Here is a 13,940-nt window from a genome sequence, read left to right as displayed (position 1 = left end):
CCCTCCTTACTAGGTTAACTGAGTCAGGTTAGCTGTTTTTGGGGGGAGGGGTGAGGTAGGTAATTAGGTTTATTTATTTATATATATATTTTAATAGAGAAACTGGGGATTGAACCCAGGACCCCATGCATTAGAAGCATGCACTCTACCACTGAGCTACACCCGCCCCCCCCCCCCCAGGTCAGGTTGACTGGGTGCCTGCTCTGTACACACTCTGGGGAGGTGGCACCATCAAGAGGGTAGGGAGTGTGGGCAGATGACCCCCACGGGGAGGACACTGAGTGGAGCTCTGTGTGGATGGAGAGATGAGGAGGGCAAGGCAGGGGGCTGTCCTGGGATCTGATGCCAGGACAGCAAGGAGGAGGCCCCCGCTTCCCAGCACGTCCCCCGGGGAGTGAACTCAGGCTGACCAGGGAAATAAAGGCAGGCGTGGACCACTGAAGGCTCTGCTGTGGGAAAGCACAGAACTCCCCACCCCCACCTGCTCCCGGCACTGCTGCCGGACCTCGCACCTCTGGACCTCAGCTTCTGCCCCTTCCCAGCCAGAATCCCTCCCTGCACACTGCTCCCAGGGCCTCTCCTCACTGACCCTGGGGCTGAATCTGGGTCACGTGGGAGCTCTGAACCCTGCTCTCACAGCCGATGAGCATGCCTCATGGACAAAACACCAACAGCCATCCACAGGAGAATGAGTTTGCACAGGTGGTACAGTCACCCAGTGGGGACCATGTGACAACACAGGACAAGCTGCTGCCACTTGCAATGACAGGGACAGATCTCAGAGACATAATGGTGGAGAGAGAGAAGCCAACACAAAAGACTGTGTACCAAAAATAAAATCCAAGCACGGTAACATAGTGTGGTCCATCTACACAGAGGAAAGACATCCTGACACACGCCACAACATGGATGAACTTTGAGGACACTGTGCTAAGTGAAATGGGCCAGTCACAAAAGGACAAATGCTGTCTGATTCCACTTACATGAGGTCCCCAGAGCAGTCAGATCCGTAGAGATAAAAAGTAGAGGGGTGCCAGGGACTGAGGGAAGGGGATGGGGAGTTACAGTGTTTAAAGGGGGCAGAGTTTCGGTTTAGGGAAATGGAAAAGTTCTGGAGGTGGATGTTGGTGATGGGTACACAACAGTGTGAAAGTACTTAATGCCACTGAGCTGTACGCCCAGAACAGGTTAAGATGGCATATTTTGTTGCATGTGTCTTATCACAATTGAAAATGAAATTCAAGCACAGACAACTCATTTGTGGTGATAAAGATCAGAATGGGGTTACCTTCGAGGGGTATGACAAGAAAGGGGTGTGGAGAAGCCAGCCAGGGACTTGAACTGCTCTGTATCTTGATCAGGCTTTGTGTGTGAACAAACGTAAAAATTCCTTGAGCTATATAATGCACTTTACTGGACGTAAGTTATATTGCAGTAAAAAATTTTAAGCAGTAAAACAAAACAGAAACAAACCTTCCTGCCCACCCACCCAGGCCAGCTGACCTGGAGCCTAAGCACCATGTTCCTAATTCCCTGGGGACTCTGACAGCACCTGGGGGACGACATGTACTGCTCGCTACTACTCACCTTCCTCTCCACCTGAGAGAACACTTGCTGATGACTTGGGCAATGACTAAAAGTCCAGAGATGCTTAGGCTTCTGGAAGGTGGGCCACACGTGCAATGGACATCCAGCCCCCTTCTGGAGACAGCACCCTGGGCAGCCACCCACTCCACTCTTTGTCACCTTGGAGAAGGGGGTGCTGACCCTCTCCTTGACTCTGGGGTGACTTGGGTGACCTTACTTGGGTCATAAGAGCTCACACTCTTGGGTCCAGGGTGCTGGATTCAAAGACTGGGACTTTCAAGGGAGCCCCTGGTGCTAGAGAAGTCCTTCTTCTCCAGGGAGGAGAATGGGTAGGCCTAAGGGCAGTCGACACAGAGCCAAGGACAGAAGGGGGAGGCAGATGTGTGCAGACTTGGGGTGTCCTGGAACCCAATGGTGCCGAAAGAACCTGGAAGATGCTGGAAGCACGTGGACTTTTCCATCCCGGAGCCCACAAAGCCCTCTTTCAGTTCAGCCGGTTTGGGATGGGTTTCTGTCCCTTGCTCCTCCCAGAGCCCAGAACTGTGTATTTCCCTGACATTCCTCCAGCCTTGTGCTGTGTTTCCAACCACAGATGATGGCATCCTGTGGCCCCAGTGGGCCCGGTCTCATCGTGGGCTCTCGAGGTACCTTTAATGAGTACCCATAGACTGGGATGTGGGTGCCAGAGTCTTCCCCAGGGGTGGGCTGAGAACCCGGGGCCAGGTGCAGAGGGGCCAGCCCCAAATAACAAACGTTCATCTTTTCACAGGCTACTTCTGTTCCACTCGGCAAACAAAAAATCAAGTGAAGTAGGGTGGGGATGGGGGGCAATGCAGCACTGTAACTTACTGACCAGCACTGGTTAATGTGAACCTGGGGTCACAGGATCTCAGGTAGCGCAGCCTGTGAGTCTCCCAGTGCAGCCACTCCGTGTCCACAGCCATCCTAACACACACACACACACATACACACACAAATATACACAGAGGCAACTCCCTGACCAGGGCCACTGGTCATGCCAGCGTGTGCTGGGGACACCGAAGAGCTGTGTGTTTTACCCTGGAGGACAAGGTAAATGTTTGCACAAACAAGGGGCAGTTTCTCAGGAGACGGGGTCTATAAGCAGCCATGGAACAGATCCCGTAATCTCTCAGTAAATTAAAGGGAAACCAATTAACATCCTATCGGCCTGTTGATAAAGGCTGTTTTCTTTTCCAGTTAATGGGCATTAACTTCTGCCTAAGAAAGGGGAAGCATCTTACATAACGGTCTTCCCTGTTAACCCCGACCCAACTGGCTGCTGCATGTCTCTCGCTGCTGCATTTTCTTCTGTGTCTGCCTTTCAGACAAGTCCCAATCATTGCAACCTGGTGCTGCAATGGGTCAAATATCCATGTCTGTAAAGATCCAGAACATTCTATGGGTAATCACCGTCCTTGGTCCTTGCAGACAGTGCTGCCAATTCTGTGGCCAACTGCACATGAAATGATCTAAAACAAACTGAGGCACTCAAAGGTACTCATGCTTCTCTGCTAATGGGGTACATGTGTGTAATATCCTTACCCCAAAGCCTTTGGTTCTTGACACTTGCAGCATGCACTCCCACTTACTCAATTATTTGAATTAACTCTGCTTTTGTTGTACTCCCCCTCCCCCTGCCCCTACCCTGTGCCTGGCAAACTCCTCTGCATCCTTCAAAGCCCATCCTAAATGTCCTGGCCTCACCTCCCCAATTTTAGGTGCTCTGCCTTGTATTGAGCACTCTGTAGTTCTCTGTTGTGTTGTGAGGGGCTGCTTTCCACCCACCTTCCCTGCTAACCTGGGACCCCTGGAAGGCAAGGGCCAGGGTCAAGCTTAGTGTCCATGCCTAGCAAAGAGCCAGAGGCATACACCTGAAGACAGGTGCTTTTGCTGTCTGTCCTTCTATCCTTTAGGCATCATGCACCCAACAGCTGGAAAGTGCCTCTTCTATCAGTCTGCTTCGTTCCCCAAGCTGGAGCAAGCTGAGGCTCCTTGCCATGCCAAGCTGGTGTTGTGGCAAGGTGGAGCCCAGCATGTGACCCTGGATGTGTTACTAAACCTCCCTGGGCCTCAGTTTCCTCATCTGTCACTATCTTCTGAGGCTGGTGCTGCTCAAGTGGGTCACTGGTGTTGGTAAGTATCATTCTCCCTAATGAGTCAGGTGAAGCCAAAACCTGGCCCTACGGAGCAGGCCTCCCCAGCTCCCACATCTCACCATGTAGCCCACATGCCCCCATGCTGGGGCCTCTAAGGCTGAGCACTGGCCAATGGGGTCCAGCCCCCAGTTCTGCCTCCTCCAGGTTCATCTCCCCAAAGTGCTAAACAAAATCTGGATAGCGGCATCCCACTGCCCATCAAATGACGGTCTTTCCGCCAGATGCCTGAGCTCTACCAAGCACTCTGCCATGTGGCCACCACTGCCCATTACAGCCAGCAGTGCATTTCCAACTCTGACATTCCGGCTGGTCAACACACGGCTCTGACCAATGTACTCCAGACTAGAGGGGCTGCTCACAGGCCCCAAACCTGCTGGTTCTTCAAAGCCTGGCTCTTATGCATCCCATCACTAACAGAGGTTAGATCAGCCACTGGCTAAGGTGTGACCAGCAAAGCTGCAAGTCACATGCTCTACCCCATCCCCTCCCCTCTCAGGGTTGCAGGAATCTGCCCAAAGCAGGGGAGGGGCAGGGTCTAAAACCCCCAGCTCTGTGCCACTCTGCCAGGTATTTCCAGGAGCACCTGTCCCAGAATTTCTGGGGACATTTGTGCAAGACTCCTGCCACCACCCCTCCCCCGCCCCCAGACAAATCAGAGCCACCATAGAGTGAGACCCAGGTATCAGACTCTCAGACAGGATAACGGCAAGATTAGCTGTGCTGACAAATACTGTAGACTGGGCAGGTCTTGGGTCAGCATGGCTAATTAATACTTAATTGAAACATACATATTCACTTTTCCAACTCATGCCACGGCAAAGGTATACAGCCTAGAGGCTCTGACATTTGTCAGGAGCTCTGCTGGCACATTTCATCAGGGAAGCCTCAAAGCCACTCACGGGGTAGTTCCCCCATTCTGGTCCTCATCTCAGTTGGGGAGGCACAAGCGGTCAGAGGCTTTGAACCTGGCTCTACTAACCATGGCTTGGTCATAGCAACCTGGCCTTGATGTGAGCCCGTCCCTGCCTCTCTTACCAGCACCATGGACCAGGTCCTTCAACCCAATTCCCTCTCAGGACCCTCTCATGCTCCCCAGCCACTCGGCCTTCACTTGGGTTCCACAACATCCAGGCTCACTTGTTCCCTCTGCTCACAACACTTTGCCACCTAGCTGACTCCTTGCTGGCTTTCAAGTCTTTGGGAGTCTTCCTGGCCCCCTGAATGAGCACCTCTAGCCTCTATTCAGGATCAATCAATTATAGCACCCCAACTACTTGGTGAAGATCTGATCCACATCCGTGTCCCCTAACCTTCTGAGCCGTGTTTCTGCCTCCTCCACACCTGTCCCTGACCGTGGCACACAGAAATTTATGGATTATAGAACAATTGTGTTGCAAAGTTTCAAGTGCCACTCCTGGAGGTTGGTGGTGGCATTCCAGGATGGTTTATAAATGTCTGTGTCTAATAGTGGGCGGAAAGCATGGTGCTAAGGGTGACATAGTTGAAGGAGGACAGGGATCTGGATGCAGGACAACTGAGGTCTGTCGCAGCGCCCCCACATTCTCCCTATGTGTCTTTGGGCAAAGGCCCCCTGAAGCCTTGTCAGCCTTCTGTAAAACTGGTATGACCTAAGACCAAGCTCATAGTCCGGTAAGCACATGCCAAAGGGTGGCAAAGGGCAAAATTAAGATAGAACATTCACTCGTCTAGGACCTTGCTAGCTCTGAGCAGATGTCCCCATCTTCCAGCAGGGAGGCAGGTGAGTGAGGGAGCCCACAGTGGGCCTTCAGAGGGGCTGGGAAGTGTGCTACAACCCTGCCAGCCTCATCTTGTCTGAAACAGCAGTGACAGCTGGATAAGCCCTGACAGGAATGCTGGCCTCACAGCTGTAGGGATTAAAAGAGGTCTCCAAAAGTTCATCTCCACCCAGACCCTCAGAAAGTGGCCTTATTTGGAAACAGGATCTTCACAGGTATAGGTAAGGCTATCAAGATGAGATCATCTTAGATTAAGAGTGGACCTTAAATCCAATGATGAGTGTCCTTATAAGAGGCCACACATGGAAGAAGGCTGTGTGAAGATGAAAGCAGAGATTTGGGTGATGTGGCCACAAGCCAAGGAACTCATGGACTGCTAGCAGCCACCAGAGGCATGGAAAGAGCCCCAGTAGGAACCAACCCTGTTGTCCTAGTCAGCTCTGGCTGCTGTGACAAGATACCACAGGCCGGGGGTGGGGAGGGTATAGCTCAAGTGGTAAGAGTGCATGCTTAGCATGCACGAGGTCCTGGGTTCAATCCCCAGTACCTCCATTAAAAAAATTAATAATAAATAGACCTAATGACCTCCCACCAAAAAAAGAAATTAATTAATTAATTAATTAATTAATTTTTAAAAAAAGATACCACAGGCTGGGTGGCTTACAAACAACAGAAATATATTTCTCACAGTTCTGGGGGCTGAGAAGTCTAAGATCGAGATGGCAGCATATCTAGTATCTGTTCAGAATGCTCTTCCTGGTTCACAGATGGCCACTCCTCTGTGTCCACATGTAGCAGAAGGCGCAAGGGAGTTCCCTTGGGTCTCTTTCATAAGGGTATTAATCCCATTCATGAGGGCTCCCCCCTTACAACCTAATAACCCCCCCCAAACCCCACCTCTTAGTACCATCACATTGGGGATTAAGTCTCAGGTGAATTTTAAGGGAGATAAAAGCATTCAGTCTATACAGCACCTGCCAAAACCTTGATTTTGGACTTCGGAACTCTACAGCAGCAACAGAATAAACTTTTGTTGTTTTAAGCCACCCAGTTTGTGGTAATGTGTTATGGTAGCCCCAGAACACTAATACAGCAGGACTCTGAGACCACACTACCCAGTGCTGTCCTGCCCCTTTGCTAGTGACCTGCTCATGCCCTGAAGCCACTGCACTCTTCTCTGGACCTCACAGGCTGCCCTGCTGGCAGAGCTTCAACAGAAAACTTGGCTTTTCCCGATCTTGGTTGAGACCCTAGAACCCAAGCACTTTGCTGCAGCAAAAGGTATTCAGTGAAGAAAACAAATGTTGACAAGCATATTTTAAAAATAGCACAGTGACCGGGAGAGGCCGTGGGGGCAACATTCTACTTCTTACACTGGGTGTCGGTTTCATTATTCTTTCTACTCTCTTTTCATGTGCACATTACATACTTTCATGAAGTATTTCATACTTAAGATGAAAAAATACAATGCATTTTTTTAAAAGAGCTGGCTTGCAAAACCCAAACAAAGTAACAGCTCTGATCATCTCAATAGTCGTCTAATGTCAAATTACCAAAATAGAAGGGAAGAAGAAAAATGGGAAGACACATGGGAAAAGGCTCGACCTCAGTCTGGTGACGCCCCCAACCTGGACCAACAGTGGGAAATCGCTGACAACTCAAGAAAATCTTCAGAGAGCTTCCCAAATAGATTTAACATCTGACTTGTCTCAGTCTCATGACACCCTCATTCTTTTGCTGGATCCAAGTGAAAAGAAAAAAAAATCAACAGCCAATATCTCAGATATCCCTTCCTGGGACTCCAGGCAATGCAGATATCTCTTTCACTTAAAAGGACCGCCTCCTCCACCCCCCACCCCAAGGTTTCCTTCAGAGCTTTCCAGAGGAGGGACTCAAATATTTCTTGGACTGAACTTTAGACTGTGGAAGAGAAACAGAAATGTAATGTTTAATCACCACCACACGGGCCAGAACACCCAAGAGATGGATAGGAAGGTTGGAGAGACCAGAACACTTGATAATAACCGTCTTGCCCTCTGGGGGAGGAAACAAGCATTCCAACTTCCCAACTGAGAGAATACTGATGACAGCCTCCATTGGAGGAACAGTAGCCTTTTACATGGACATGCCCTCTGGCCTGGCCACTCCTAGGAAGTTGCTGCAGTTGGATGTTAAACTCCATGAAGACAGAGAGGTTTTTGAAGTGTCTGTGCACTGTTGGAAGCCCCGCACACGCTCACTACATACTTGCTCATGCAAGTTTCTATCTATTTATTGCAACTTAGTTTGTGAAAGCAAAATATGAGCGACAACTTAAAAAGCCATCAGTAAGGGACTGGTTATAAAATCACCCACCCTTCTGATAAAATCTGATAAATTTACCAGTGGTTTAAAAGGGGTGGTGAGGGGGGCTATACACCCCTCCCACAGAGCCATAGACTATCTCTAGAAGGCAACATTATAAGACAGGAGAAATTATTAACAATGGGGGCCTCCAGTGGGGGACAGGTTACAGAGACACCTGTCTGGTTTTTACTGTTATGCTCTCTTGTACTATTTGATATTTATTTTTTACCATGCACATCAATAACCTTGTCAAAGTTTATTTATATATTCATACATGTATGTACATATGTATATATAAAATGTGTGTATGTGTATACATATATACATCTACACATATGCATATACACACACACACATTTTAAATGACTCCTTTTGAATTTGGACAGAAAACTCCAATGGCTTCAGTTTCCACAGAAAAAGCTGACGGTGATGTGACCCTCCAGAAGATTCCAGCACCATCTTTGCAGGGACAGACAAGCGTGGGCGCAAGAAGTACTATATAAGCCTTACAGGAAACAACATATTATTGCTTTTTTTTTAAAAAAACAACAAGGCCACCAGCCTCCTTCCATGCTGCACACTTGCAAATTACACTCCAGGGAACTTGAAAAGTTCCAGAAAAATCTTTATCCCCAGCATTATGCCAAACTCCAGTTTTGCAGTTTATCTCTAAGTGGCTGAAGCATTAGCTTTCTCACTCTGAAGAGTGTTTCCTTATTCTCTCGGTGGTTTATTGGCTTCAAGGGCCCAAGGAGCTCTCTCGGTTCAGCCAGGGACCCCCGCCCACTGGCAAGAGTTGAAGCCAGAGGCCTGAAGCCAGTCAACTTCCCCCAGGCAACCCGATCAGCTGGGCCGCAGCATATTAGGTGTTGAAACCCAGATCCAACAGCGCCCCCGCCCCCACCAGACCCAGGGCTCTGAGACATGTGCTCAGAGAGCGACCAGGGGCCGCCCCTTCCAGCTCAGTCTTTCCGGACCCAGTCAAAGTCATGACTCCCGAGGAACAGCTGCAGGGAGGGTGGGGGTCCCTTCCCCTGCCAACCCCTCAGAGATAAACATAACAGATGGGCAAAAATGGGGGAGGTTCGCAGAGAACGGTCGGCAATGCTCAGGAAGGGGTGGGCAAAGTCTCCCCAATTCAAGTCGCTTTAGGTTTGTCGCTGGTAAAATGGAGATAATTCCGGTTTTGTCTGGCCGATGGGATTATTCTTAGCTCAGAAATCATCTTATAGACCTTCATAAATGAAAACATAACATCTGGGTGGGCTCTAATTGGAAGAGGGTGGAGGGTGCAGTGATCCTGAAACAGCAAGGCTTGGGTGAAACGCTGGAAGCCGGGAGGGGGAAGGGGCGTTGCAAAGGGTGAGGGGAGGGGTCACAAATAGACGCTTGTGGAAGAATGGGAGCACAGACTAGGGGCGTGCAAGTGAGAGGGGGATGTCAGGGGCACAGGGCAAGTGTGTGCAAGTGTTGGGGGGTACCTGAGGGCACTGACCCAGATTATTTAAGGGAGGGGGCAGTGAGAGGGGCACAGGACTGGATGTGAGAAAAGTCAGTGAGGAGATATGAACTGGTCCAGATGAGTTTGGGGTCACAGGCTCAGGTGTGGGTGTGGAGATGCAGGCCAAGGTGTGGTGGCGCGGCGGACGGGGCGGGGGGGTTGGTGGTGTATCGCTCTGTGGTGTGAGGGTATCATCGAAGGATGATGTGGGCGTGTTCATGAGCCGAGGCGCGGTGTCAGGTGTGTGAAGGGTAATATAAATGGGGGCACAGACTCAGGTGCGTGTGGGAGCGTAGACTCAACTGTGCGGGGTGCCTAGGGGCACGGCTCCAGGGGTGTGGGGAATGTCAGCGAGGCGGACAGTCTCAGATGTGTGAGGGGAGCTGTCAACGAGAAGGGATGTGGTGTTAGGTGTGTGCGAGCTGACGGTGAAGGGCTCAGATTCGGCTGTGGGGGACCCCCACACGCGCGGTATGAGGGTTCGGGGGGTGGGCTTTAACCTCCCAGTCCCCGCGATGCTGCTGTCACGCCCCGCCTAGTTCGCCCCCGCCCCGGGGCCGTGACAAGACTGTGCCTCGCCCCAGGTCGGCCCAAGGGGCGCAAGCCCCACCGACGCTTGCGCCACCCCGCGCTCCCCGCGCCCCTCGCGCCCGCTCACCGGCTGGGACGCGTCGCCGCCGCCGCCGCCGCCGCCACCTCCAGCCACCACAGCCCCGCCTCGCGCACCCTCGGCGCGCGCCGCGGGAGGGGTCCTCGCCGGACTCTGATTCTAGCCAATCATCTCTGGAGACAGCAGAGATTGGTGGGCATGAAACAGAAGGACAGCCCCTGAAGCCAATCAATCACGGGCAGAGGCGGGGCTACTGGGAGAGACTGTGGGTGCCGGGGGTGGTCCCGATGGATGAGAGGAGCTGGGAGGCGAGGGCCTGGGGGCAGGTGAAGATTGGAGCCCTGGGAGAAAACGGGCAGCCATAATGACCAATCGCCGGGGAGCAAGGGCGGGGCTCCGAGGAAGCTGGCGCGACTGGCACAAGAGGAACGGAGGGCGTAGCCTGGAGGGTGACGGAGATTGGCTGCAAAACCAAAGATGGGCAAGCCTCGCGGCCAGTCGCAGGGGCCATGGGCGGTGCGCCCTGGCCAAGATTTGGAGCGTAGGAGGTGCAGAGTTTGGCCCTGAGCGCAGTGGCCGGAGGTGGCCTCGGACGTCCCGCACAGGGTCCCCTGAGACTGTGGCGAAGTCAGGCTCTCTGGCCACCAAGCGCAGAAGCAGGACCTCCAAGCTGGGCCGTGAAGGACTACAGTCGAAGGACTCGTAGATAATTCTTCATCTTCTTTCTATCTTGTATTCCCCTGCAAATGATACGGAGAGGGTAGAGTCTCGCTGGAGGTCACTCAGCTGCCATCTGCAGCTCCGGGTAGTGCGAAGACGTGGAAATAGATGGAATCCTACTAATGCGCTTTATGATTTTCTGGAAATGTTTGACTTCTGCGAGTTCAAGCTTCTCCTCAGGATCAAAATTTCCACATCCCTGTAGCTGGACCTCCCTGCTAAGACTTTGATGAATTAACTGAATCCTAACCACAGTGCCATGAGGTCCAACCTCATAACCTTAAGCAAGGCACTTATGATCCTCGATTTCCTCACGGGACAATGAATCCTACACTTTGATTTTTCCTCTCTGGGGCTGCTCGCCTGAGAGAATTTATATTCCAGAACTTGCTTTAACCTGGTGGAAGCATTTAACTGTCAGCAAGTCACATTTTGCCTGTGAGCCCCAGCTTTTCTGTAAGATGTGGGGTCATGGGATTCTTTGCCGATAAGGAGACACCTCAGTGTCTCATTGTGTCATTGGCCACCCTGTTCTCTGATTCACCAAGTGCACTCCATTAACCTCTCCAGCAGAAAGGATTACAAATGTTCCCAGATACTGGCTCTTATTTCCTCTAGGTGTGGGCTGGGGCTGGTGGAGATCAAGTACAGAACCAGGAAATCCTAGGAGGGAGCAAGACTGAGCTAGGACGTAATAAGGTCTCCAGTTTCAGGGCTGTGCAAGACCCCTGCTAAATGCTTAATCCATAACTTTTCAAAGGGCCCCTGTTGAGGAAATGCCTGGGGCTCACAAGTGGAAGTCAGGAACCTGAGGCTACCATCCGACTGCTGATATTCCCGCTTGATATTTGAGTCTCCTCTCAAATATTTCCCACCTGTGGTCTGCCCTCTGGAGAAGAAGAAGCTGTGTCTGCTGAATACCTACTGAGTGTTAGGACCGCACCGGGCCAGGCACTTCTCAAAGGCCATCTCATGACCTGACTTCCAGATAGGGGTGATGGTGCCCACTTTAAAGGTGAGAAAACTGAGCTTCATGCAACAAGTGTTCCTTGTTGGAAGGGCCCAGGGCTGGGTTTGAATCCCTGCTCTTCTTGACTTGCTAGCCACAGAATCTTCAGCAGGTGACTCAAACTCCCTGCCTTGGTTTCTCCAACTAGTCCCCAGGGTTGATGGGAGCATTAACAAAATGAATGGAAGCAAAAGACAACTGTGTTGGTCTCCATTGAGTGCTCACTGAGTGTTGGATAAACTGTCCTTTTCTGGGCCTCTGTCTCCCTCTCTGTAAATAGCATCTGATGGATTGTGGACATAGACTAACCATGGGTGTGGTTTGCCACCCAAAGAGGGAGATGTTTCTACTGGAGGAGTCCCCACCCGCAGTGCCTACCTGCCAGGCCTTGGGAGGGAGGCAGGAAGCTCCACAGTACCCCCAGGGACAGTGCCAACTGAGGCAGGGGTCAGGCAGTGGCCCAGCACTGGGTTGCCTCTCCTGATGGTGCCAGAGGCGCTGGCTGGGCCCTGGCTTCTGTTCTCTTGTCAGTAAGCTGGCACCAGCCAACCTCTCTGCCACCTTCCAACAATGGCAGGCAGTATCTCTTGGCATCAGCAACTGATACCCCCCACCATGGGCACCTTGCAGTACCTGGCGAGGGTGTCTGGGGGATCCCAGCTCTTCCCCATCTGCCTGGCTTTCCCTGGGGAGGACACTGACTCTCTGTACCCACCTCCCACCAAGTTTCCTCTATTTCTTGGGAATCCCAGGAATCATCTGACACGACGGCTGTGAGCCAGGCCTGGGCACAGTGACAGGGTTTAATCAACAGAGGCTACAGAGCCATTTGCCCAAGGTCAGGTTAGCAACACTGGCAACAGAGGAGGGGCATGGAGGCAGGCCGAGCTGGGTTCTCATCCCACTCCAGGCCCTCAAAAGCCGGTGAGTCTGTTTCTCATCTGGAAAATGGTGCTCACAGGCCATGCCTTTCAGAGATGTGTTTGCAGTGAAAAAGCAACAGTGTTCCTTTCCCAGGACCCTGGGCCTTTCCCTGGCTGGAGGGACAGATCCTTGACATCCTGGACACAACAGAGATGACATCAAGCCTTCTAATTGTGGCAATCTGCCTCACTCAGGCAGCCTCACTCAGCCTCCTAGAGGCTCAGAGAGGTCTGACCACTCTAAAAGCACACAGCAGTAGAGGTAGAACTGGATGTGCTGGCCCCTCCCTTGTAGCAGTCTCCTCCTCCGCACATTTCTGTCATCAACAAGGACAGGGTGCCAAGCACTCTTTAGAGGGGCACTGAGACAGGCTTACTGGAGGCTGTGGCCCTGTGCAGCAACACACTTAGCCCAATTTCAGTTGAGGAGGGGGAGGCTCACCTGAGGTAGCAGAGGAGGGACTGGAATGTAGGCATGGCCAACCTCAGTGAAACGTGGGGTCTTCAGCTGGAGGTGGGGCCCCACCCAGACTGGGGATGTCTGAACAGGCCTGGACCCACACCCACTTAAATCACCCTCAGGCAAGTTGGGAAGGACTGATAAGCAGGAGCCACCCCTCCAGGAAGGAGCCTGGGAACTGGGAGGGGACTGGCTCTGCTGGGCAGAGGCTTTCCCTCCAACTGCCCTGTGTACTTATTAATTTATTCAGGTGTACATTCAAAAATATTTATGGGAAGCTGGTGCACAGCAGGAAGACAGGAGCCTGCCCCGATGGAGCTCATGGGCCGTGGGGAGGCTGGTTTGACTGGAACCATGATCAAAGGGGAGCATGGAGAAGATGAGGGTGGGAGGTGGGCAGGGCCTGGAGGACAGTTGGGTTTTATGGGGAGGGCAATGGCGGATTGAGAGCAGAGCTTAGGCAGGAATTACCTGGGGCTGGCACCACAGGCTTCCTTCGAAGTGGACTACCAGCACCCATCCCTGTGAGACAGCTGAAGAAACAGGAGGCTCACAGGGCTGAGGACTGCTCCAAGGTCATAGGACTGACCCAAGGCCACACCGGTGGCCACGCCAGGAGTCAAGTTAGGGCAGCCTGGAGCAGATGTGAGATCCTTCTACACGTGGGCTGAGTCCCCAATGATGGGAGTCAGGGCTGAGTGACTGGGTCAGAGGTTCTCATCAGCCTCACTGAGCTGGCAGGGCCCACTCAGCTGGCGGTGGGGGAGGTTTGGACACCACAGAGGGGTGGTTCCAGGGTGATGCCTACCCACCCTCAGCTATTTCCATAGAAACTGGTGCCTTCTGTGAA

General features: G+C 52.1%; 1 protein-coding gene across 2 annotated transcripts in view; it reads right to left on the bottom strand.

Annotated features, from left to right (window-relative positions):
* The window catches only part of SLC25A42 (solute carrier family 25 member 42), a 32,508-nt gene extending 22,425 nt beyond the window's left edge, over positions 1–10,083 (bottom strand). For both annotated transcript variants that reach the window (XM_064480053.1, XM_064480052.1), the window contains exon 1: positions 10,027–10,083. The gene's annotated coding sequence lies outside the window, so the exon portion shown is untranslated. The remainder of the gene's footprint in view (positions 1–10,026) is intronic.
* Between the last annotated feature and the right edge of the window lie 3,857 nt (positions 10,084–13,940).

The sequence above is a fragment of the Camelus dromedarius genome, chromosome 27 (genome assembly GCF_036321535.1).
Source record: "Camelus dromedarius isolate mCamDro1 chromosome 27, mCamDro1.pat, whole genome shotgun sequence".
Lineage (NCBI taxonomy): Eukaryota > Metazoa > Chordata > Mammalia > Artiodactyla > Camelidae > Camelus > Camelus dromedarius.
This window is presented reverse-complemented; position numbering and strand designations above follow the sequence as displayed.